We start from the raw sequence: 26,484 nt of genomic DNA, 5'->3' as shown, positions 1-26,484 counted from the left end.
CTGGCTGAATGCTCATCGCTTCCCAGGGCCTGTGCCAAGGTTCTGCAGACCTTCTCTCATGACAGCCTCACACACTCCCTTAGAATAGTTACGGCTCCCTCATTTTACAGAGGAAGAACCAAGATCACAGAGGTTAACTCATTTCCCATGCTCACACAGCTAAGTACTATCATAGTCAGGATTTGAACCCCAGCCTGTCTGATTCCAAAGTCCATGTCATTACCCACTATATCCCTGTGCCTCAGCACTGCCCACAACATTCTTCCCTAGCATGGGTCAGCCTCTCTGGTCACCAGCAGTGCCCGAAAGGACAGCACTGGGCTCTGGGCCAGACTGGCCTAGGCTCAAATCCCTGCCTTGACACTCCCTGTGTGTCTGAGCAAGTAGTTACCTTCTCGAAACTTCAATTCCATCTGCACAGCAGGGTGAAGAGATGGGAAGCGTGACCAAGATAAACACCAGTCAGGTACACAGCAAACACTGCATAGCCAGTGAGAAGCTTCTTGGGATCAAGTCTCTATTGGCCACAGCTCCCTTTCTGCCTCACAGGAGAGCCCTCCCCTGCCACAAGGGCACAATGCACGTGCTCCACCAGCACCTACTAAGTGCCAAACCCATTTAAGTACCTGAGTCTCATCTCTACTTGCAGGTCAGTATTACCCATGGACAAATTACAGAATTTATTAAACCAATGTGCTCAACATCTCACAGCTGGGGCAGAGATTTGAATCTAGGCCTGCTGACACCAGGCCACCGTTTGAACTAGGCCTCCTGACATTTCAACATATCCACCCAGTGGCCAGTGCTAGACACTATAGAAATTATACCTTTTAGTAGGAAATTATGGCACAGCCCTGTGGGTTATCAAATTCTGGTATGGTTCACTGTCCTTGGGCTACTTATTACCTCTTAGTAAAATGACTTTTTACTTTGTTACCTACCTGTCAACTGGGTTAAATCCTGCCACCTCGCACATTTTCTCACTCCTCAGCAAGTTCTCAATTGTTGTTTCCCCCTTTTCTCCCACTGTCCTGACCCGGCTTCACTGAGAACTACATCCTGACTGCTGAGTTCCTCATGGGAACTCCGGGGGGGGTGGTAGCCCACCTTCCCCGCCAAGATCTAAAGAAGCCCAGCCAGCTGAAGCTGGACGACCTGACAAAAACTTCAAAGAACTCCTTGCCACTGCAGATCCTGAGTCCCCCTCGTTTGAAGAGTTTGCACCATCCAGCAAATGTCCTCTACCACGAGGCCGAACAGATGGCTCTGCTGATACTTGATGAACAAAAGGCAATGGAACAAGAAATGAACTTAGATCATTCTGAGGAAAGAAAGGGGTCTCTTCCTGTCCTTGAACACAGGAGGGGCTGACCAAGACACTCTCCTTGATCAAACTTGAGTCAGGCTTCCCTGAGCCCTCCTCTCCACCAGGCCTTGACTGGGCCCTTATCCCTCCGCCCCTGCACAGCCCAGTCTTGGCCAGAATCTGCTCCACTGGTTTAGAGAGAATCCCCTACTTTGATGTGTAAGTCCCCCTTACCCTTGAGATCTCCTCTTAGCCATTCTGCATCCACTTAGCCTCTCATTCTGTTCTTGGGCGAGCAAGCCTTACTAGTCCTTGTTGTATTCAGAGCTTAGCCTCATCTCACTCTCCTCCTGCAAGACCCTTTCTGTGAGAGCCCTGAATGAAATCCACCTTATTTTAACCAGTATCTAATTTTCTTTAACAGTATACTAAGGTTTGCTTCAAGGAGGAAGGCTTCCCCTTCGTGAAAATCCTCTATTCACATCCTAGTCAAATACCACCCCCAAACCCCTCCACCAGGCACCTCTCTCTCTTTCTGACCGCAAGCAAATCTATGGCAACAACTGCACCGGATCCCCGCCACCACCCTGGGGATCTTTGTCTCTCCCAGGCTGGCTGCCAGCCCCGCTACCTGCCCTGCTGGCTGCCAGCTCCCGGCTTCACGACAGTCCATTCACGCAGACAACACAGCTATGAAAATACAGAAATGCATTGCCCATCTGGAAACGCCTCAGAGCTAAGTACTATGTGGGATGTGATGGTGTTCGTCTACCAGCACAAGAGTGAGGGTAAGAGCAACACTGATACATGAGGAGACTGCTAGGAGAGAGCCAGTGCGTCAGCAAGAGCTAAATTTAGCAACTGAAGCCTCAAACTTCACTCTTTCAGAAGAAAGAGCAGTAGGAGAATGTATGAACATATTGATATGAAAGAGAGGTGGAGCGAATCCACATCCTAAGTGACCTGCTGCTTCTTCTCTAAGAATAAGGATGGAGAAGGAGCTCACCTGGGGAGCCTGGCCCCAGGTCAGGGGAAGGGCTCCACCACCCTTACCCAAGGAACTAAAACACCGCCCCCCCTCACCAAGAGGAATGTCCCTTTGGACCCCATCACCACACAGTACAAAGTAAACTGCAGACTGGGAAATTCAAATGTTAATTGCTGGGGGCAAAGGAAGCAGGTGGATTCTGAAAAACTGGAACTTCTGGAAAAACCTGTAACAGCTTTCAAATAGATTTTGCTTTCTAGTAGAGTGGCTTCTATAAAAACACTCATCATCTAGGCACCAAATGCCTACAGGGAGGTTTCAGAAGCCTGGGAGAAAAGACAGAAAAGTTTAGGCAATGCAAAGTGGTGCTGGAGCTCAGGCCCCAGTCTGCAGGTAGCCAGCTTTAGCCAGGTACCCCCTCCAGGCTAAACCCAACTGTCTGTAAACCCAAGGCTATGCTCTAGGACATTTTCACTGCATAGGAACTGGGTGGGCACTATCAGCTCCCCTCTGTAAACCCTACCTGCTCCAATCAAGCACTCTACCTTAACCTCAATAAAAGATCTATTATTAAAACATTTCACCACACTCTTAAAAATATATCGGTACCCACAAAGGGCTACTATTTTTCCTGGAAACAGAGTCATTAGAAATCAGTAAGGGGGCATCTGGGTGGCTCAGTTGGGTTAAAGCCTCTGCCTCCGGCTCAGGTCATGATTCCAGGGTCCTGGGATCGAGCCCTGCATTGGGCTCTCTGCTGAGCGGGAGCCTGCTTCCCTTCCTCTCTCTCTGCCTGCCTCTCTGCCTACTTCTGATCTCTGTCAAATAAATAAATTTTTAAAAACTCTAAAAAAAACAAAGTTGTTAAAACTAAAAAGAAAGAAAGAAAGAAAGAAATCAGTAAGAAAAATATAAGCACTCCAACAGGAAAATTAATAAAGGGTCTAAAGAACAATTCACACACACACACACACGAAAACACACAAACACAGCAATCAATTCTATGGGGGAAAAAATTTCAGCCTTACTGTAATCAGAAAAAGAGTATATTAAAATAAAATTGCAAAGAGCTTTGCCCATGTGTCAATTGGCAAGTTCCTAAAAACCCAGCAAGGGTCAGATTCTGAGAATTCTGAAGCCTTATGCACCACCTAACTTAACACAGATAACCTGGCCAGATAAAAACAAAAATTTTTTTTTTTAAGATTTTATTTATTTGACAGAGAAAGACACAGTGAGAGATTGAAAACAAGCAGGGGGAGTGGGAGAAGGAGAAGAAGACTTCCTGCCAAGCAGGGAGCCTGATAGGGGGCTCAATCCCAGGACCCTGGGATCATGACCTGAGCCGAAGGTAGACCCCCTAACGACTGAGCTACCCAAACGTCCCTAAAGACAAAAATTCTTAAGTGGCTATCCCATTTACCTTCTACCACTTCTAAAGCTCTGTCCTACAAAATTATTTAAGTATGGACACAAAGAGGGACACCTGGGTGGCTCAATCGGTTAAACGTCTGCCTTTGGTCCTAGGATGGAGCCCACACTGGGCTCCCCACTGAGCAGGGAGTCTGCCTCTCCCTCTGCCTGCTGCTCCCCCTGCTTATGTGCTCTCTCATTCTCGGTCAAATAAATAAATAAATTCTTTAAAAAAAAAAAAAAAAAAAGGATGGACACAAAGATATCTGTAAGGATTTAATCACAATATTGTTTTGTAATCCTAAAAAATTAGAAACTGTCTTCTACTTAATAAAAGGAATACATCTAAATGGTGGAATGTAAAAAATTAAAAAATCAAGCTGTAAAAAAGATGTAAAAATATATAGGAAAATGTTTCTATCATACATTAAGTGAAAAAACAGATTCTAAATCTATATACACAGTAGAGTCAAATTTTATTTATAGTCTCTCTCTCTCATATATTTAAAAATACACACAGGCACATTGAAATCAATACTGGAAAGAAATACATAAAAATGCTGCCCATGTTCTCTCTGGAGGTATCATGATCATGGGTGGTGTTTCCTTACATGTACTACGTTGTTTTTTTAAAAATTCTTAAACAGGTAAGTCATTACTTTGTATTCAGAAAAATTCTACATTATTTCGAAAAAGAAAGACTTTTGAAAAGCAAGCTTTCCTTCTTTACAATACATGAAAGGTACTGAACAACTCCATCCAAAGCCTGCCCCAGGTCTCTTGCTCAGGCTAGAATTCAAAAATCTCTTTCCACATCCCTATCTCTGACCCCTAAGGAATGCTCAGTCCCTAGGCCATACTTTTTTTTTTTTTTTTTAAAGATTTTATTTATTTGACAGAGACAGATCTCAAGTAGAGAGAGAGAGGAAGGAGCAGGCTCCCTGCCTAGCAGAGAGCCCGATGCAGGACTCAAACCCAGGACCCCGAGATCATGACCTGAGCCAAAGGCAGAGGCTTAACCCACTGAGCCACCCAGGCAGCCCCTTAGGCCCTACTTTAATGCTTCCTCTCACCCTCTTTTACCCAAAATGATCTGTCATCTGCCATTCATGCAAAGGTCGTATTGAAGCCCAAGTACACAACAGACACCGAGTGATTCTCTCGTCCTTGACTATCCCAGCCTTTTACCTTCAAGTAAATAAAGCTATAGAGTGCTGATGGTTTTCCTGAGACTGTCACCAAAGGAGGCTGTTACCTCCACTGAGTCTCTTGCAACCCTTGAATTAAACAGTCATCAGGATTGAGGTTTACCAAGTTGAAGGCAAGAGCCTAGAGCTAGCTTATAGCCCAGGGCTTGCCCGATCCCTCTGCCTGCTGACTCCAGGCCATCCTCAGCCAGCCAGGGAACCCCTACTGGGAGCAGATGCCACCCTATTGTTCCCAGCCCCATCTGGCCTGGGGCATGCCTGTTTCTGCCCATCCTTCACTCTCCCTCATTCATTCCCATCTCAATCCTTTGTCCTCTCTCTTGCTTCCGTAATAAAAAGGTTCAGGGAAATTAGAACTTCCTCTCATAACTCATTAGTCTAATTAAAATCGTCTAATCTTCTTTTCTCCTAGTTCTCACTTTCAACCAGAATACTGTGAGTCAGAATGTGCTCAGCTGTGATTGATAGAAGCCACCAAAGTCAGGCTGGCTTAATTGGGGAGAGGGGGGGAGGGGGGTGCTGGTGGAATTCATTAGCTCGGTCACTGGGGAGTCCAGGGTACAGACCTAACTTCAGGCATGGCTAGATTCAGGCACTCAAATATCAGTGCTCTACATGTCCTGCTTTCTCCATTTGGTGAGCAAGATCTCCACTAAAAGCCTCACACTTACACTACCAATTCGGGCAAAAACAGACCACCATTTTCCTCAAGAGCTCTGGCAGCAAAGTGCCAGAGAGGACTCAGCTGGCTCAGATCACGCAATCACTCCTAGGGACACAGAGCAGAGGTCAGCCCCACCCAACTACACAGGAAAAGGTGTTCTCTTCCTAAAAGGGAGTGGGAGATCCTGGGAAAGAAATCAACAACACATTTCCACCTAAACAAATCTCTCCCACTCTAAGAACAAGTCAGTTTCTTGGCACAGGCATTCAGTGGCAGCAGCAAGCCTGAGTGACACCACAGGGCTGGGGTCGCTTTGCCACCAGGCAGAGTGAATTATTAGCTAACTCTCACAAGAAATGCGCCAATACCATAACATAAATTCAGGTGAGAACAGGGCATGTTTTAGTTAAGTTTACTGAGGTGTGATTTACATACAGAATTCACCCTTTTTAGTAAAGAGCTCTATCAATTTTCATAAAGGCACGGGGTTATGTAACCATCACCACAGTCAAGACAGAGAACATTTCCATCACCCCGAAGAGTTCCTTTGCTCCAGCCCCTTCCCCCATTCCCAGCCCCTAGCAACCTCTGATTTGTTTCACCTCCTTCTAACTGTGCCTTTTCTAGAATATCAGGAATTATTCAGTATATAGCTTTTTGAGTCTGGTTTCTTACACTTCTAACAATGCTTTTGAGATTTATCTATGTTGGTGTACATATCATTAGTTCATTCCTTTTATTGTTGAGCATAACACACAAACACATGGAGACTTTTAAAAATTCACCTATAAAAAAGCATGATCTAAAATACTGATAAGATGTATCATTTTATGTATCACTTCAACAGATGTTTGGGTTTCCTCTGTGTGCCTAGGAACAGGGGTTACATCAGTAAGCGAGATAAAGTCTTCATTCCCATGGTGCTTTCATTGTAAAGCAAAAAGACAAAATAAATGTTTATCAGGCAGTGAGAAATGACATGAGGCAAAACAGAACAGTACAAAAGATGGAGGGGGTGGCACTGTTGTAAAAAGTGGCCAGGGAAAGCCTCTGAGTGCTTCAGAGGGAACAAGAACCAGAAGCCTTGAGGTGACTTACATGAAGAACATTCCAGGCAGAAGGAATGGGCAGAGCAGAGGCTGGGGGCTAATCCAGCTTGGAGTGTTTGAGGAGCAAATGACCAGAGGCTGCAGTAAGCACAGCAAGGGTGGGAGATAAAATAGGAGGGAAGGCAGAGCCTCACAAACCTAGGTAAGGCCTTCGGGTTTCACCCAAGTGAGGCAGGAAATGACTGAATCTAGAAGCCTCACACCATTTGCCTTCACATGGATGTTCAGGTGGCCAGGATCTCGGGAGCTGGTTGCCCAGTCTCCAAGGAATAGCAGCAACAAACCTAGTCTCCACGCCCACCACCACTTGGCACTTCACAGAGGAGACCTCCTGGGGCCTGCAACACCACCTCGCTATCACCCTCGGACTCCCAGTAGGACCGGACACATAATTTCCCAGCTCCATGTAAGGTCTCCAGATAAAATACAATGGAATCTGAATTTCGGATGCACAATGAATAGTTTTTAATATAAGTGTGTCCCAAATATTATAAGGGATATATTTATACAAAACAATGAAAAGGAGGGGCTCTTTGTTCAATAATTGAGAAGTTCAAGACAGTGGCAGCAGAGCACCGAAGCACAAAATCCTTCTAAGTGCAGGGGCGTGCGTGGCTATGCCAGGCGGAGCTGCACCGTGGAGCTGCTCCCTCTCTCCTCTCCCCAGGCAGTTCTCTGGTCTCTACGGGAGACAATTCAGAGCTCAGCCTTCCTAAACATATGACCTACCGCCTCCTCTTTCCGCTGCCTTACAGAGCAAACCATCCAAATGGAATCTCAAACTCTCAGGCCCACACATTCTCCCACATGTGTATCCTCCTTGCCTCTTCCCACCTGCTTCAATGGAGCCACTTCCTTCCCTGAGACAGAGTACCCTCCCCATCTGAGTCCTGGATCCCACCCCCTCCTGCCCCCACAGATGCCTACACTACTCATTACCTGCTTCTTCTCTGCAACTTCTGGTCTACCAGATGTCTACTTCTCATCAACAATTCAACACACCCAAGTCTTCCTCCTCCCCACTCTTTAAAAAAAAAAAAAAGAAGAAGAAACAACCTTTCTTGGATTTTCCCATAGCTCTATAGTAGCTATCACTACCCTTCCATCCACATCCCCTCTACTGTCCCACATCCCAGTGTCCGGTCAACTTCCTGCTAGCAGGTTGTGGCACTCTATGACACACCCCTCACTACGATCTCTCAATTACCATGGTATCCATTTCTCAGGGCTTACCTTTCCCTCCTTAAAGACATCTTTACTTGGCTTTTGTAACACCAAATTCTCCTGAATTCTATTAGAGGCAGCAACTTCCCAGTTTCCTCTGTGGGCCTCTCTCTTTGTACACTGGGATTCTGAGGCTTGTCCTAGACTCCATTTTCACATGTTACACATTCACCCACAGTGAAATCCAAAGGTTGTATGGAAAGAAGCCCACAACTCTCTAGTATAGACTTCTATCCCGAGTTAGAGATGTTAAAGTCTACAGGACGCCTCTACTCTATGTCCTTGAACTCGACATGTCCAACATCAGATTTTTTAAAAAGGGAAAAAAAAAAAAAAAGTGGACTCCTTCTCCTCCACCCTCCCCCCTGGCACCACCTCCCGTTTTCTGTATCTGAATGGCAGGTCCACCAAACCATTTCCAAGCCATAAATACAGGTGTTATCCTTGATTCTTCCTACTCCTTTACCTTTATACCACCAGATCTTACTAATCTTGCTTTCTAAATATGTTTATAAATTTCTAAATATCTAAATATCCCTCCCATTTCAGTTACCACTATGTCTGCCACACCGTGCCTCTCTCTAATCTTGCCACCTCCTATCTCCACCCAGCAGCCCTAGCTGTGTCCGTTCTCCAGCCTCATCCCCTAGTGGTCCCCTTCATACAGTATGCTCAAAGTTCTCATAATAGCTTTCACTTCTCAGCTAGACCATGCCATTTCTTGCCTCCTTCTGGGCTTTTTACACCTGCTGTTTCCTCTGCCTGGAAGGCTCCTTCTACCCTATTTACTGCCTCACTCCCCAACAAGGCTAACTCCTGCTCAACAGCCAGGGGAGCAGTAAGGATAATTGTCAAGACATATTAAAAATAAGTAAATAAATAAAAGACATATCCCAAGTCAGTTAACCACAGTTCCACCTCTTTTCAGGTGTGTGACTTTAACCTTTCCAAGCTTCAATTTCCCTTTCAGAAAAATAAGAATAATAATCAAGGACACATCATTGATTGAGTACCCAGCTATCTCCCTTCTTCCTAACAGAAACCCAGTTTTGTTCAGAGCCCACATGCTCATTCTGGGGAATCCATCATGATTGGTTTAAGTAAGTTATAGAAACCCACCTCTCTTTTCCCAGTGATTAATCCTGGCCAATACAACTTAAGAAGAAGTTAGCTCAGGACTTTTAGAAACACAGTTCTACCCTTAGAACCAGACAAGAGAAGTCCCTTCCCTGAGCCCCGTGCTTTAGAGGGTCTAACCTATCACAAACACATGGGTACCTCTGTCCCTGAGGCTCCCACAGAATGACTTACAACCCTCAGCATCTGCTGTGATAACCAACACCATTCAGATGCCACAGCAACACTTCCTATCTCTTGCCCTATATCCTCAAAAAAAGGCAGCTGCATCCTGAATGAGAAGGTTGTGCACTGTGCTCTGGCCACCCCCAGAGACCGACACTGCTATGACTGTGAGGGGGACCTGAGCAGCCGGAGCCCTCGCAAAAGAAAGAAGACAAATGAGCCTGTTGGGTCCTTCCTCTTGGCACAAAGGGAGCACATTCTTGCAAAACACAAGTATAGGAACTCACAAATCAGAGCTATATTAACACCAGCTGCACACAGTGGTTGAGGAACACTTTGCAAAACTAACATCCTATTGCATCTATGCGTGTCATACATGCAGATACTCCTCCTCCCACATCCATATGAAATAGAGCATGCACGAAGCATAATACTAATTCTTTATTTTGCAAAAGAAATGGACAGTGAGCACTCTAACTGTAGTTTTTAAATTCTTCAAAAAACTCAGATGTAACTTTCAAAAACCTAAAATGGCTTCTTAGCTTTAAAATACTTTTGATTAAAATTTTAACACTAACTCTAAATTTTATTTTGTTTTTTACTTTTCATTGATAGGAGCATTTAGAAGAAAAATAGCTTGCTAAAAAAGATCATTTGAATATTATCTTGTTTGAATGTAATGGCATAATTTTGCATACAAGTTAAATGCTCTTACGCTTGCTTTTAAAACCAGCAATTGATGATATAAAGATAAACAGTAAAATTGATGGTGATAATTTAATATTGTAATTTCTTTTCTTAGAACATTAAGTAGCAAATAAATTGCATAGTCAAAAGAAAGATGACAAAGAAAGTAAAAAGCTTTACATTTTAGTACCTTAAATGGCACTTTCTTCCCCCGTTTTAAACAAGGAATCCCACATTTATTGGCCCTGGGCCCCATAAATTAGGTAGCCAACCCTGATGGTGGAACAGAAAGAGATAAGCATCTGAGTTCTTGATGTCACTGGTGAGCCACTGCCAACCTGCAAACTGGACCACCAACCCCATATTCCTTGTTTTGTCCACAATAAACGCGATTGTGATTAAAGCCACTGTTACAAAAGGTTTCTCTTACTTGTAACCAAAGCACTCCTAACCACTCAACTGCTACTTACCCCAGGGTTGTTCTACGGATGAAAAGAGGTAAGTCCAGTGACCAGCGAACAGTTCATTTTCAAGCACTGAGTACAAGCAAGCACTACTCTAGTGCTGGAGCTCTTGCCACCCTGCTGGGCACATAGTGGGTTTCCATATACCTCACGACCACCACACAGCACTTTTCAGAGTAAAACAGGGAACAAAGAAAAGTGATGCCGGGATTAAAGTACAGTACCAGGCCAACTAATAAGAGTACACACTCGACAAATGTTAGATCTTCTTATTCATGGATAAACTTAAACTTATCAGTTCTCCAGGAAGGCATTCCCACTTCCCCAAGTCTGCATGAAGGACCCACAGCACCCTCTGTGTCCTCTAACACAGCAATTCCCACACACTGTAGCTCCAGAGCCTTTGACGAGGTCATCCACCACACCGGACTGTAGTTCCAACAAGGTAGGAACTTGGTCTGTCCCATCCTCTGCTGTATCCACAGGGTCTCACAAATAGCAGGGGCTCAATTAATACTTGCTAACTGAAATTATTCAGTCTCCTATGTACATACTTGCCTAACCCTGGTGACAGCACCGTGAATTAAATGCTATTTTAGTTGCATTTGCATTCTGGGGAAGCAAGACCTATATTTTATTCACTGATGTGTCCTCTGAAGTGCTAACTGCAGTACCCAATAGATAACAGTACTCAAGTGCTATGTGCTGCTCTTCCAGAATCCTCTCCTATGCCCAGATCATGCCTGTGAACAGGAGACAGGGAGGCAGAATGTACTGCTCCCATCACACATCATCTACCACATTATCTAGTTCTAGAAGGTGAGAATGAAGAATCAAGATGGGAGATCTGACAATTCTAGGCACATAGGTCATATTTCTCTCCTGTCAACTAACTCTTAAATTGGGTCTCTCTTGCCACAGCAAGACATATCATGCAGGTGGGGAGGAGAGCCCAACATAGTAGTTCTCCCTATCCACTGGGAACCTGAGCACCTCCCTCTTCCCCTTCCTGAATCAGCTTGCTGGGGCTGTTGACTCAGTAAACCACTCTCCAGAACATCCTTCAGAAACAGCATGCCAGAGGCAAGCAGTGGACCAGAGTTGTGCGCTCACAATCCCCTCCCAAGGATTAAGAGACAGCCCCAACTCGGGCTCCAAGGAGTCAGAAAGGAAAGACAATAAAAGGAAAACAGAGCTGCATGCTCTTCCCTTTTCACATGCAATCACCCCATACTGCCTTTGGGGAACAGATAGAACAGCAGCAGGCAGTTCGGCTGGCCCACCCTGGCTAATTACTGCCATCAGATTCAACTGGCAGAGTCCCCTTCAGGGTTGAGGGGAAGGAAAACTGTGCCCTGGACATTCTTCAGCAAAAAGGACCAGATGTGGTTTAGGGCACCTAGGCACAACAGGCATCTAGCTGTCCACAGCCATGCTAGGGACCCCGCTCTAGGGGACCCTGTTGCAGTCAATCAAATACACCAGAGCCCACTTTACATCACCACACTAATGCAATCACTCCTACAGTGGGGGAGGGCTAAAAATCATTCAGACACCTGAGCTACTCCCACAAAACGCCATATTTTTGTTTTCCCACATTGTGTACCCACGATTTCAGAAACATTCCTTACCTTTCTCTACTCAGAAAGCCTCTTTTTCCACCTGGTAAGGGATCCTTCATCTTGCCCCTCTCATTAATGTAGAAGTCACTGGAACAGCGATTAAACCTAAAATGAAATTCTGAGTTAATTATCTATCTTTAGACTTAGACTTAGCCTCTGTGATGAAAAGTGGATTTTTATTCTGGAACTTTGTGGATTTTTCTCCCCGGCCCTTGATATCTTACTTTCCTACTTTCTCTTAAAGAAAAAAAAAAAATTAACTTCATGAGTTAAAAAAATAAGTGAACCATTTCTGGTTGTGGGAGGGGATAGAGGGAAACAAGCAAATACAGTAAGGTCCCCCTGGCCCCCATCTGTTCCAAATCTTCTCCTCACAGGATGTAATGTCTGAAAAGCAAGAAAAATATTCCTTCCTCTTCCAACATTCAGCAGGATCTTGCATGCAAAGAGAAGAATGTCTGGTTACTCTGTGGGTTTTCATCTGCTTTTTAACTCACGTGTTGCCGAATTACACTGGCCCCTCAATCGCATTTCCCCCACTTCCCAAAGAAAAGCAGTGGGATGGCTGGGAGGCAGCAGGGTTCACCGCGAGCAAGGAACATCCTGGTTCTGGCAAAGCTCCCTCCCCTTCCACCAACCCTTTTGGCACAAAGGATTAGTTCTAAGTCTGGCCAATGACTTCTGCAGATTTCTTAGCTGAAGACTTGCCAGAGGGATGCCTGGGCCCCCAGAGGAAGTGGGGCCGGCCCCAAGAGTAAAAGGAGTGGGCTCAGAATCCTGAACTTCTTGTTCTGCGCGCTCACCCCCTGCTTCCAGGCACTTTGCGCGCGGATGTCCACATGCAGCCAACTCCTGGACATCTGAACAGGAAGGATGTTCCCCAGTAGCTCGCAACAGCCGTCACTGATGCCTTTCCAGGACCGGGAGGGTGATATTTATAGGAACGGCAGCCAGCCAAACCAGGCCAGCTCCAACTTTATCTCAACCAACCCTCCTTGTGTCTTCTCTAGTTCTCCTTCCAGTTAAATGGGGAGGCATTCCTCCCTTTATTGCTTGATTTTTTACTCAGGGAAGGAGACTCTCATTAAAATGACTGAGAAACCCTGACTGAAAAGCTGGAAAAGGACCTGCGTGGTCTGCCCCCACCCACCTCGGCTCTGAGTCTTCCTCCCCTGTGCCCTGCAGCCATCTTCACCAGGCACTCTCCTTGGCACATGCTCCTTTTTTATACCCAGGCAACATAGGACCCCTTGCAGTCCTCCAGATGAGCAAAACTCCCTCTTAACCTGGGCTAAACTGGGCCCAGATTATCCTTCTGGCCACTCTCTAATCCCTCATCGCATCCTACAAGAAAGACCCTGCAAGGTCTAAACCCCCTCCCCCGCCACACACACACCCCTTCTCTGTCCTTCTTTCCTTCCACTTTCCCTCTGCAGACCTCTTCCTCCTCACCTTGGCTCATACACACCAAACCACCCCTCAGTGCCTTCCCATTTGCTATTTCCTCTACCTGGGACACCTTCTCCTGGGGTGTTTGAAAGCCTGGCTCCTTGATACCATCTACATTTCTGCCGGGAAACTGCCTTCCTCGAGAGGCCTTGCTAACACTGTCTAATAAAAAGCAGCCCCTGTCTCTCTCCAGCTGCTCTCTCCCACACATTCTTTAACTCAAAGCACCTTTCACAACCACCAAACACTCTCCTTGACCAAACTTTTGTGAGTCTCCTCTGAGCCCTTGTCAACTTGGCCTTCACCTTGGCCAGTCCTCAACCCAGAGTCCTGCTAAGTGAGCCCCTACCCTTGGTATCTGACCAAATTCCTCCACGCCCACCTCTGATATTGGCCTGCCTTATGCAAGAATCCTGATAATTAAAGAAGAATTTCCCCACCCTTAATGTTTCCTCCAACCACGGACCCACTTCCACACATCACAGATGTCCAGCTATCTTTGCTATATTCGGCGTCGAGCGCACTCTCTTTTCCCTACAGAAAGAGTCCTGATCAAGCCTTCCTTACCATTTTAACCCGTGCCACAGTAATTTTTCTTCAACACGACTCACATGTAATCTTTTCATTCATCTGTGTCTCCCCACCGGATTGATAGGGTCGACACACATTCTGCTCTCCACTAGCCTCCTAGAGCAGTATCTGCCATCCAGCAGACACTCAACAACTCTCTGCTGAATGAACAAATCTTCCACTTGTCTCTCACTGTCTGTTCACCTGCCACCTCCTCTGGGAAGTCATTCCTGAATCTTCGAAGGCTTGACACTGCACCTCACCCAGCAGTGATCCTACTAATCACAAGGGGTAAGTCTTTGGTTTAATATGTATATTAACACGTATGTGCATAGGTATGTTTAATTTCTACTTCTACAATATACTGATATGCAATATGAAGCAGAGAAGTCTATCTTGACCATCTGCCCTCCTTCCCTTCCACACCACCCCACTTCCAGTGTGTTTTCTCCATCTGTACAGTCCAACACATGTCTGTCTGTGTGTCTCCTCCTCCCAGCACACAGGCACTGCCTAACCCCTAGCAGGGGCTTAATTAAAAACGGGAGAGGATGGGACACCTGGTTGGCTCAGTTGTTAAGCGTCTGTCTTCAGCTCAGGTCGTGATCCCAGGGTCCTAGAATCAAGCCCCTCATGGGGCTCCCTGCTCGGCAGAAAGCCTGCTTCTCTCTCTCCCACTTTGCCTGCTTGTGTTCCCTCTCTCTTTGTGTCTCTCTCTGTCAATTGAATAAAAAAATAATAAATAAATAAAAAGGGGAGAGGAGTGCTTGATTTCTGGGCGGTGAGTTCGAGCTCCACATGGGGCATAGAGCTAACTAAATAAATAAAAAGAGGGAGGAAGAGGAGCAGTGTGGGGCTGAAGACCAGGTTTCTTCTACCCAAAACCCAGCCCAGCTTGGCCTCCATCTTCCTGGCTTTCTCTATCCACAGGGGGAGAGCTGGCACACCGTGGGCTACCCTGCAAGAGGGGGGTTAGTCTACCACACTTACGAGGCCCACGCAGGTTAGAGCAGTGGCCTTAAGCCCACTGCTCAAAGTGTGGCTCCTAGAGGGCATGAGGGTTCATTAGGGGCCTGCAAAACTAGGGGCCCCAAGGCCCTGAGCTTTGAGAATTACAGCCTGCTTAGAATCCTGGCGGGGCTGGGGGACTGATTGTCGAAACCACCCAAATAGGTTTCAACATAAAGGAAAAGCAAACAGAAGAAGGCTCTTCCTCATCCCTGTGAGCCTCTCGGAGGAGGGCAAACCTTCAGGTGTTTGTTGAAAACCTAACCGGATTAAAAATGCTTTGAAAGGGCTAGAAGAGGAAGTACAGAGTCTGACCCCCTCCACTAGCCTGCAGCCAAACCACTGTCACTTTCCCTGCCCACAACCTCTGTCTCCGGATACTGTACACAGAGAAACCCGGGTCTAGGAAGGTACCTGGGGCAGAAGCAGGAACCAATGTCATGGTCCACCAAGGGGTACCAACTCCTCTAACTGCCAAGAAAGAGAGCTTCTGAAAAGCAGATCAACCAGCCAGGATTCCAGGATAGGAAGAAGGGTGAGCGCTACACACAGCCTTCACTGCACTCACCCCAGAGTCTGGAAGATTCTGAAATGCAGGGGCCCCTACTTCCTGGAAGGTGCATAATTATCAGACACCCCACCCCCACCCCAGGTGGGTGGGTCTCCCTTCTCACAGCCAATTCATCCCAAGAAGTTTCTGGTGAAGAGAGTGTCCAGATGCGTTTGCCAAACAATAACTAAAGGAAAAGACAAGACTTACCCAAGACTCCAGATTTGGGTTCATTCTCGGTTGGACAATTTTACCAGATCCTGTCACTCAATACCATCATGCTAGGATGACCAAGTACCTCAGGTTTCCAGGGACTGTCCCGGGTTGAGCCCTTATAGTATCCCATCCCAGGATGGTTGGGTTCATCCATGCAGCTTCCCCAATCTCCTTCCCTCCCTCCCCACAGTTTCAGATGGGCACATATTTGAGGAAAGGGGGCTTCCCGATACTGTTCCCTAATCCTCATGCTCTTGCTGGGTTTTAGAAGGAAGGGAAGTGATAAATCTCTGGGTTGAATTAGTTTCTTTCAACCAAAGACTTTAATATAAAAAGAAGGAGCTGGATAAGAATACAGCCACTCAGTACTTTCCCTGCTGAGTATACAATGACTTCTTTAATCCTAGGAGGTAGAGAACCATTTTCCAGATTGGGAAAGTGTGGCCCAAAATCACAGATAATAAGTGGTAGGGTTGGGACCCCAATCCAGGCAGTGACACCAGAGCTCCCAAACTTACTGCCTTATATTGTGATCCCAAAAGATTTAGTCCTTGTCATTTTGATCACAGAGGACAAAATCAACTTGCAGTGACTTAGGCTGGATGGACAAAGCAGACATATGTGGAACAACTCACCAAGAAAATGCGATTGTGAGACTGTGACCATAAGCTCTCCTACAGATGGGACCCCTAGCAGCTCTAAGGAGATGATCAGGCCCCTGGACAGTTATGGCACAGCTGCCCTGGTCAGAGCCCAGAAGCCCCTAACATCAGCCCCACCCCCATCCACCTGCTCACGGGAGGCCAGATGAATCCACTCAAAGCCCAGAGCTGGATGTGTTCCTCCAGCCCTGTCTGGCACGTCAGCAGCCACACTGCATAATAAAATCCAGGTCCCTCAGCGCAAGTCTCATCTGTCGCCCTGAAAATAGAAGTGAAGGCTGACTCTACAGGAACCAATTTCGCAGCAGAGGTTATAAACCTGGATACAAGTGCATGCCCTTTGACTTTATAATCTCTCTTCTAAGACTATTCCCCAAGGAAATGGTTGTTAATGGGCAGCAACGGAGTGAAGGAGGGTGACATTTTACACATAAAGGCGTTTGTACATAGGGCTAGTTGGAATGAGGCACTTGGAATAATTCCTATGACTCACAATAAAGGGTTAACTGAACTATGATGCATCTGATATATCCATTCAATTGGATATTATGGAACCACTAAAATGTATGTTGATGAGTTGAAAATAGCACGGAAAATGCTTGGGCTACCATGTTAAGCACGACAAGTAGGAAATAAAACTATAAAGACAGTGTGATTACTATGTGAAAACAAACTATGTGAAAACAAAAATACTACTTGCAGGGAAAGGACCCAAAAGGAAACAAACACCATAAAGAAGAACTCATACTTACTAAGTAAGCATCCTGCTAAGGAACCGCTTTACATTCTTATCTCACATAATCTTCACGACAAGTTAGGAACTATTTTGATCTTCCCTTTATCAAGCAGAAAATCCAAGCTCCAAGAAGATAATTAAGCGGCCCAATGGCTAACAGGGGGGAAAGAACTTTTCCACACTATCCTAGACCCAGGTGCAGACAGTAGCTTGATTTGGCTGGTGAACTGCTGGCACGTGTTTCCCTTAACTTCCCACTTTATTTTCCAAATTGTCTATATTAACCATTATGACACTGTTTGAACATTTTGTTTGCACTGCAAAGGTAATCCCAGGCTTATCACACTTGGTATGTTGTATTACTTTTTTAATGTAGGAAACAATAAACTTAGGACCAAAGCACATTTAACAACAACAATAAACCTTACTTCATCTTTAATTCTCCACAGTTTGGCTTTCTGCTGTCCTTCTGGACACATCTCCCACACTCCTTTTTCATAGTCTTTAAGTCACTAAGCTATTAGGTGACATGGTCAGGTCAGTTTGCAAAGAACACCTATGGGCTGGAGAGGAAGGTGGAGAGGCAGGTGGAGGTGGTGGGGGCAGGTGAAGGGGTCCCTCTGGAGATGATCCAGCAGATGGCCAGGGCATAACACACACGTGGAAAGGACATGCCCACAGTGTTTGAGAGAGACAAACTATCCATGGAAAAGCATCAGCAACAGACAAAAGAAATAGCAGGACAGGGAGCCAGTACCTGAGGGGATCCCACTCCCTCACTGCACGCACCCCACCCACCCCCACCCCACTTGCCACTGCCATTGCCACTGTCTCAGGGCCTCAGGGCCGCTGCTCCAAGGAAGCCAGGAGACAGGAGGGCCTTCAGCCACCACTCCCTGAGACATCCAGGATGGAAATAGCGAGGGCTAGGAGGACTATCACGATCTACACTACCGTTCTGGACCTGGCCTTTCTTGGGGTGCTTTTTTCCAGGCTTGAGGGAGAAAGCACACTTTTGAGAAAACAAATTACAAGACAGCTTGGCTGCAGCAGAGCAGTAGCAACACAGTGTGAAAAGTTGCAACAAAGATGCTCATACTTCACTCACTTTTCCCAGTCTTAGCACGTTAGAGATCGTTCCAAGTAAGGAAGCTATAATATTGCTGGAGAAAATAAAATGAAAAGGAGGAACAGAGTTCCTTAGCACTTGGGGGTTCTGAGAACAGCCTGGGGGAGAGGCTGTTTAAATACTGATTTTTCTGGGGTGCCTGGGTGGCTCAGATGGTTAGGCATCTGCCTAAGGCTCAGGTTGTGATTTCCAAATCCTGGGATAGAGCCCCGCGTTGGGCTCCTGGCTCAGTCAGGAGTCAAATTCCCCCTGTGCCTCTTCCCTTGGCTCATGCTCTCTCTCTCCCTATGTTTCTTCCTCTCTCTCTCTCTCTCTCTCTCTCTCTCCCTAATGAATAAATAAAGTCTTTACCAATAAGTAGGTAAGTAAATAAATAAATACATACATACATACTGATTTTTCAGGCTCACCCACAGACATTCTGATTTCATAGATCCCGTTCAAGAGTCTGCCTTTCACCAAGCATCTCCCCATTCTACCTTCGAAGAAACCCTGACTTATGACATCTTGCAGAGGTAAGGATATTTGGGGAACTTTTCTAATTACTTCATCTTAAAAAAAAAATATATATATATATATATATAAATATATATATATATATATCGCAAAGGGTAGACAGGGAATTTTTTGTATTATTTTTGCAACTTTTCTAAAAGATAAATTATTTCAAAATAAAAACTTTAAAACATATATATTACAAAAGTAATATGTGCCTATAATAAAAATTTTTAGGGGTGCCTGGGTGGCTCAGTTAAGCGCCTGTCTTCAGCTGGAGTCATGATCCCGGAGTCCCGGGATTGAGCCTTGCATGGAGCTCCCTGCTCAGCAGGGGGCATGGAGGGTCTGCTTCTCCCTCCGCCCCTCACCCCGCTCTTGTGTTCTCTTTCTCTCTCAAATAACTAAAATCTTTAAAAAAAAAAATTTTTTTTTTTGAATAGTAACACATTAGGTAAAGTAGAAAACAGACATTCGGGATGCCTGGGTGGCTCAGTAGATTAAGCATCTGACTCTTGGTTTGGGGTCCTGTCATGTTGTGAGATTGAGCTCGCCTGACTCTGTGGTAGGCACAGAGTCTGCTTGGGGATTCCTTCTCTCCATCCCCTTCTGTCCCTCTCTTCCATTCACACACATGTTTCCTTTGCTTCTCTCAAAAATAAACTAATTAATTAAAAAAAAAAAACAGACATCCCCCTTTAATGTCCCTCCTCCTCCACCACCAGCCTCATCCTACTCTTCTAACTAACCAGTGTGAATAGTCTGGTACATATTAGCAAACATGTCAGACTTTTTCTCTGTTTTCATTTTTTAACAATAACTTATGCCTACAAGAATGTGATGAAAATGACCCTCAAAATTATTGGTTGAAATGCAAATTAATATAGCCCTTTTGAAAAGCAATTTACCGGGGCGCCTGGGTGGCTCAGTGGGTTAAAGCCTCTGCCTTCAGCTCAGGTCATGACCTCAGGGTCCTGGGATTGAGCCCCACATCGGGCTCTCTGCTCATCAGGGAGCCTGCTTCCCCACCACACACTCTGCCTGCCTCTCTGCCTACTTGTGATCTCTCTCTGTCAAATAAATAAATAAAATCTTAAAAAGAAGAAAAGAAAAGAAAAGCAATTTACCAGTGTATATCAAAAATCATAAAAACCTTTATATTCTAAGACCTACCAATTCTATGTGTAGGAATCCATCCCTCCCAAAGACAGCACTCTCCTGGAATAGTATGCATCTTTTTTTTTTTTTTTTTAAGATGTTATTTATTTGAGAGAGAGAAAAAAAAAAAACCACTATGAGGGGAGGGACAGAGGAGGCAGAAGAGGGAGAAAGAGAATCTCAGGCAGATTTCCTGCTAATTGTGGACGACCTTGAAGCAGGCGTTGGTTCCAGGAATGCTGAGATCATGACCTGAGCCAAAATCTGGAGTCAGACACTTAACACCTAAGGACTGAGCCACCCAGACTTCCTCCTTGTTTTTTCAATTGTGGTAAGAATACTTAACATCAGATCTACCCTCTTAACCAAGTTTTAAGTGTATAATACATTACTGTGGACTATAGAGACAATGTCGTACAGCAGATCTCTAGAACTTACTCATCTTAACTGAAACTTTATGCCCACTGATTAGTAATTCCCATTTCTCCCTCCCTCCCTCCCTCCAACCCCTAACATAACCAGGTCACTCTTTCTATAAAGATTACTCTACATACCTCATAAAGGGAATCATGCAGTATTAGTCTTTCTGTGATCCACTTATTTCATTTGGCATGATGTCCTTGAAGTTCGTCCATGCTGTCCCATATTGTAGAATGTCCTTCATTTTTTTAAAAAGATTTTATTTATTTATTTGCCAGACAGAGATCATAAGTAGGCAGACTCCCCACTGAGCAGAGAGGCTGATGCAGGGCTTGATCCCATGACCCTGAGATCATGACCTGAGCCGAAAGCAGAGGCTTCAACCCACTGAGCTACCCAGGTGCCCCAAATGTCCTTCATTTTTAAGGCTGAATATACATGTAATCCATTACATGTATATACCAGTTTCTTTATCCATTCATCTTTTGATGGACACTTAGGTTGTTTCCTCATCTTGGCTGTTGTGAAAAGTGCTACAATGAACACAAGAGCACGAATATCTCTTTGACATCCTGATTTCAATATTTTGGGGTAAATATCCAGAAATGAGATTGTTAAATCATGGGGTATTTCTATCTTTAATTTAAGAACCTCCATACTGTTTTCCAAAGTAGCTGTACCATTTTGCATTCCTCCCAACAGTGTGTAAGGGTTCAAATGTCTCCACATCCTTGCCAATGCTTTTTTCTTTTATAAAAGCCATCTTGACAGGTGTGAGGTGATATCTCACAGTGGTTTGATTTGCATTTCCCCAATAATTAGTGACATTGATCATTTTTTCATTTACCTGTCGGCCTCTTTGTCCTCTTTAAAGAAATTTCCTCTCAGCCCTAGCCCACCGGGAATCAGGAAATCGGGTTTTTTAATTATTGAGTTTTAGGAAGTATGTGATTATTTAAAATAATGACATCATGAAGCAACAAGGAAGATCGTTCTGATGATGTTAGTGAAAAAGGAAAACAGTATAAACATTTTACATATCCTTCAATTACCAAGTGTTTATTTTTCTAATTTAGTTTTTTTTAAATAGAGAAAACTAAGGAAACTAAACTGCTAACAGTATGTTACAGAGGTGTTATTTCAGTGAAACGTCTCTCTCTTTTTTTTAACCTTGCTGGTTGTTTCTTATTTTTAGGATTTATTTATTTATTTTAGAGAAAGAGAGAAAGTGCACGTGCACGAACGCAAGGGAGGGGCAGAAGGAGAGGGAAAGATGGAGACTCCCTCCTACTCAGAGCAGAGCCCTAACTGAGACTCCATCCCAGAACCCTGAGATCCTGACCTGAGCAAAATCAAGAGCCAGAAGCTCAACTGAATGAGCCACCCAGGCGCCCCTGAGTGAAACCCATTATTTCTCTGTTGAGTGCTCAGCCCTTGGATTTTGCAGAAAGACTGACAGACCTGGGTGAGAAATCCATATCCCACTTTCCCCATGTAAACCTTTTTTTTTTTTTTTCTTAAAGTAGATCCCATGGCAGCATAAAGTGCAACCCGGGGCTTGAGCTCACCACCCAGAGATCAAGACCTGAGCCGAGATCAAGGATCAGATGCTTAATCAACTGAGCCACCTAGGCGCCCCTCTACATGTACAACTTTGAGGACTTCATGCAGCCTCGCTGAATCTCGGTTCCTTATGGAGATAAAGGGAGATAAAAATTGTCACCTAAACTTAATTCATGAATTAAAATAAAACATACCTTAACACTGAATACATTCCAATCCCTGACAGGATAAACAGAGCTGCTTGGGTTATTTGTCTGTATTCTGTGATGGGTCACATTTCACAAATCCATACTTAAACATTGGGATTTAAAAATGGGGTGGCTCAGTTGGTTAAGCAGCTGCATTCAGCTCAGGTCATGATCCCAGCATCCTGGGATTGAGTCCCACATCGGGCTCCTTGCTCTGCAGGGAGCCTGCTTCTCCCTCTGACTCTGCCTTCCACTCTGTCTGCCTGTGCTCACTCTCACTCTCTCTTTGACAAATAAATAAATAAAATCTTAAAAAAAAAATTAAATAAAAAATAAAAAAATAAAAATGGGGATCAAAATTCTGATAGCTCTCATTTTTCTCATGGGACCCACTTGAGCCCGTTCTTTTCCTCTAAAAGAGACATTGTACGAAATGCATTACAGTGATAAGGCACTATGCCCAGTTAATTGAAATAATGAAATGGGAATGAGATTTGCAAAATGCAAAGTACCTTAAGGTGTAATACATCATGAATGCATTCGGATGGGATGACCCTGAAGGGATGGTAATGGAACAAAGGCCCAAACACCTGCAGTATTTCCATGAGGTACAATAATGCACTACATGAACACATTAAATGCAGGGGACCGGCGAGTGAAGATGGAACATGGAGGGGCCGTGTGTCAAAAAAAATAAATCACCAGACTCTTTCAGTGTCTCAGCAAATGCTTCCAGGAGGAGGCAAGACTCTGAAGCGTAATGAGAATAAGAATAGTTATGTTGGGGGCACCTGGGTGGCTCAGTGGGTTAAGCCTCTGCCTTCGGCTCAGGTCATGATCTTGGAATCCTGGAATGGAGGCCCGCATCGGGCTCTCTGCTCAGTGGGGAGCCTGCTTCCCCCTCTCTCTCTGCCTGCCTCTCTGCCTACTGGTGACCACTCTCTCTCTGTCAAATAAATAAATAAAATCTCTAAAAAAAAAAAAAAAAAAAAAAGAATAATTATGTCGGGATGCCTTTCAGCCAATCAGAAGAACAATTTCTGGGACTATCTTTATCTAATTTATCACTAGTCCTCTCTGTTAGGCTTGGCTCCATAGCTTTTACTTTGCAATTAATCACAGTGGTTACTCTGAGCCCATGATTATAGGAAGCCTCTCCTTTCTAAGGACCAGCTAGAAAGAGAAACTAAAGTATGATTATTTTATTATCATTACCTTAATAATGTGGTCAATCTTATTGTTCCTAAAATTCCAAAAGCACTTGTTCCAGAAAATATAAAACTATATCCAGTTAATAGAAAAAACATGAAGTAAAATAAAAGCCAGGGGTGGGGGTGGGGGTGGGAGAGTGGCTCAGTCCGCTAAGCAACTATCTTCAGCCCAGGTTATGGTTTCTGGGTTCTGAAATTGAGCCCTGCATGGGGCTCCTTGCTCAGCAGTGTCTGCTTCTCCCTCTGCCCAACCCCCAATCCCATTTTTTGTTCTTTCTGTTTCTCTTTCTCTCCCAAATAAATAAAATCTTAAAAAATGTATATCCTTTTTACACACTCCATCTCTGTCCTTCCTAGGAGGGAAATGCTGCTTGGATATGTATTCTTCCACACCTTAAATTTTACATATACATGTGATGCACTCATGTATTCATGCACACATGTGTGTAGACACACAATATTTTTACACAAATAAGATCACACCCCATGCTACTTGAATTTTTCACTTGAGAATAACTCAGTGGCATCTTTCTTTATGTGGAGTTACAAGCATGTGTGTGGTTGTTCTAGACCTTGGGGCCTGCCAGCTTGAAATCCAGCTCCCCCACTTACTAGTTATGTGATCTTAGGCAAATTACTTATTATTTCTTTCCCCATCTAGAAAAATATTCTTTTTCAAAAAAGAAACAGAGACAGAGACAGAGCATGAACGAGGGGAAGAGGCAGAGGGAGAAGGCGAAGCAAACTCCCAGCTGATCAGGGAGCCCCATGCAGGGCTGGATCCCAGGATCCTGAGATCATGACCTGAGCCCAAGGCAGACACAATCGAATGAGCCAGCCAGGTGCCCCTACAAAAATATGCTAATTGTAACCAAGGGCTAATGTGACGATTGAATGAGTTAATACTATAAATATGTAAATATTATAAAATATGTAAACCACTTAGGAGAGCATGTAGAGTAAGTACTGTCTTGGCCATTGTCATCATCGTAGACCCCCTTGTCCGCAGGCAGTACATTCCAAGACCCCCAGTGGATGCCAGATACCATGGACTGTTCCAAGCCATATATATAGCACGTTTTTTCCTATACATACATACCTATTATAAAATTCAATTTAAGAACCTGGCACAGTAACAGATTAACAATAGTAACCAATAATAGAACAATTATAACAATATACTGTAATAAAAGTTAGGTGAATGTGGTCTCTCCCTTTCTGTCAAAATATCCTATTTACCATACTCACCTTTCTTTCTGTGATCAAGGGAAATGACGAAATGCCTCCATGATGAGACAAAGAGAGGTCAGCGATGCAGGCACTATGACATAGCATTGGACCACTTTCGACCTTCTCCAGATTCTCCAGGAGGGTTATCTGCCTCTGAACTTCAAACTTCAGTTGACCACGGGTAACTGGAACTCTGAAAAGCAAAACTTTGAGTGGTGGGGGAGGAGGGAACTCGTATATTTGCTTTGTTCTCGTCTTCAATGCTCATATAGTGTTCCATCATTTGGATGGACTGCAATTTATTAAGCCCGTCCCCTGCTGAGAGACACATTGGTGATTTCCTACTTTTTGCATTTCTGAACATAGATCTTTGTATACATGGGCGAACCACTCTAGGATAGCTTCTAAGGAATGGAATTGCTGCCAAAAGGTCACACTCCTTTTTTATGTAAGACATTGCCAAATTTCTCTCCAAGAGGCTGCACTAACTGACATCACGGCCAATAGTCTGTGCACGCCTGTCTCCAGGCATCTTCATGACACTGGCTGCCGGGATCCTTGGCGTCCTCATTTCTGCATCCGCCTTCCCTTGGTGAAACCTCAATCAAAACCACCAACAAAGCATTTGTTAAAGTCCCAGGGACACCTAATCCCTTTGTCTTTTCTAAAAAGGAATGAGGCATTTTTGGCTCTGATAGGCCTTCAGTTGCCTGGACACAGCCCTGGGTTGACTTTGAAAAATACAAATAAAACGCACTTAACTCTTCCTAACAGCCTCGGAGATGCTCAAGGGGGACCACGTGAGGCCCAGCACTCTGCTCTCTATCACATGCAAAAAAGATTTTCAATAGCAGCTGGTGTTTTTCTCGGTGGAGATCAGAGGCAGCATTTGTATATAAATATTATCCGAAGGCTGGAGGGAGAACCACTAGAAGCAGTGGCTACAACATCCCAGTTGTCTTGTTAATGGGGGTGGAGGTATTGCAAGAGCAGTGAGCATCCTCATCCTTCTCCTGAGCTTCCTATAGAAAGGGGAAGCATACCAGGCAGGGGTCCACACCATCAGAGTGGCTTGTAATCAACAGAGTGGGGAGCGGGTACAAGAACGCGACTGGCAATCAATCCCTGCAGCCAGAGAGGGAGGGCAAAGAGGTCCATCCTCTTTGTATGGGGCCCAGACTGCTGTTCCATCGCCTGTGTGGCAGACTGAGCACCTGTAGCCACCTGGCTCCTGAGACCACAGTTCCCAACCTGTAATGACATAATGACCGCTGATGAGGGCCCTCCGGCCTCATCTCCAGTGTGCTACATCACAGGGCGGGTGACTTCTGGCTTTGCTTGAGGATCTCTCTGAGGAGAGCATGTGTGGAGACAGGCTCTGGCCCAGGGAGGGCCTCCCAGAGTTCTTAGGCGGGAATGTCAACAATTCTAAGGGTTGCCCCTGCTAAGCTCTACAAGCCCAAAGCCATTCATCTTCCAAACTTGTTTTTCAGGCTCACTATTTTATGGCTCAAAACCATTCACCTTTGTTCTTTCAACTGTCTGCTAGCCTCCCACCATTCCCAGGGACCCAGGTCAGGTCAGGGAGGGGGAGAAGGCAGGTGAGCCTCTACAACAGTGGGTTCTGTGGATCAGAGCAAATTCCAGGGATGAGACCCAGGGACCCTGGCTCATGTCCATAAGAGGGGGAATAATAACTCAGATGACTATCTCAGGTACTCGGAAGTGAGTTAAGCTTCCCCTTCCTATACAGTGCACGTGGGAGGGCCAGCAGGAAGAAAGGAGGCCCACAGACACAAGGTCTCCCTTGAGTCTAACCAGCAGCAGTGTATAGCATAGGAAAATTAACTGTGCCTCAGTTTCCTTCTCCCTGAGAGCCTGGACCTAAACACCGAACACCCTGCATTTCATG

At 45.0% G+C, this 26,484-nt stretch overlaps 1 long non-coding RNA gene across 3 annotated transcripts in view; it reads right to left on the bottom strand.

Annotated features, from left to right (window-relative positions):
• LOC132028623 (uncharacterized) overlaps positions 1–26,484 on the bottom strand; it is a 349,757-nt gene that overhangs the window by 283,402 nt on the left and 39,871 nt on the right. For 2 of the 3 annotated variants that reach the window (XR_009407480.1, XR_009407481.1), the window contains exons 1-2: positions 12,485–12,783; positions 11,997–12,092 (exon numbers count right to left, since the gene is read on the bottom strand). This is a non-coding gene — a long non-coding RNA (uncharacterized LOC132028623). Of the gene's footprint in view, positions 1–11,996; positions 12,093–12,484; positions 12,784–24,590; positions 24,766–26,484 lie in introns of those variants that run through there. The other variant, XR_009407479.1, reaches the window with a different exon arrangement.

Source organism: Mustela nigripes, chromosome 12 (genome assembly GCF_022355385.1).
Source record: "Mustela nigripes isolate SB6536 chromosome 12, MUSNIG.SB6536, whole genome shotgun sequence".
In the NCBI taxonomy this organism is placed as follows: Eukaryota; Metazoa; Chordata; class Mammalia; order Carnivora; family Mustelidae; genus Mustela; species Mustela nigripes.
This window is presented reverse-complemented; position numbering and strand designations above follow the sequence as displayed.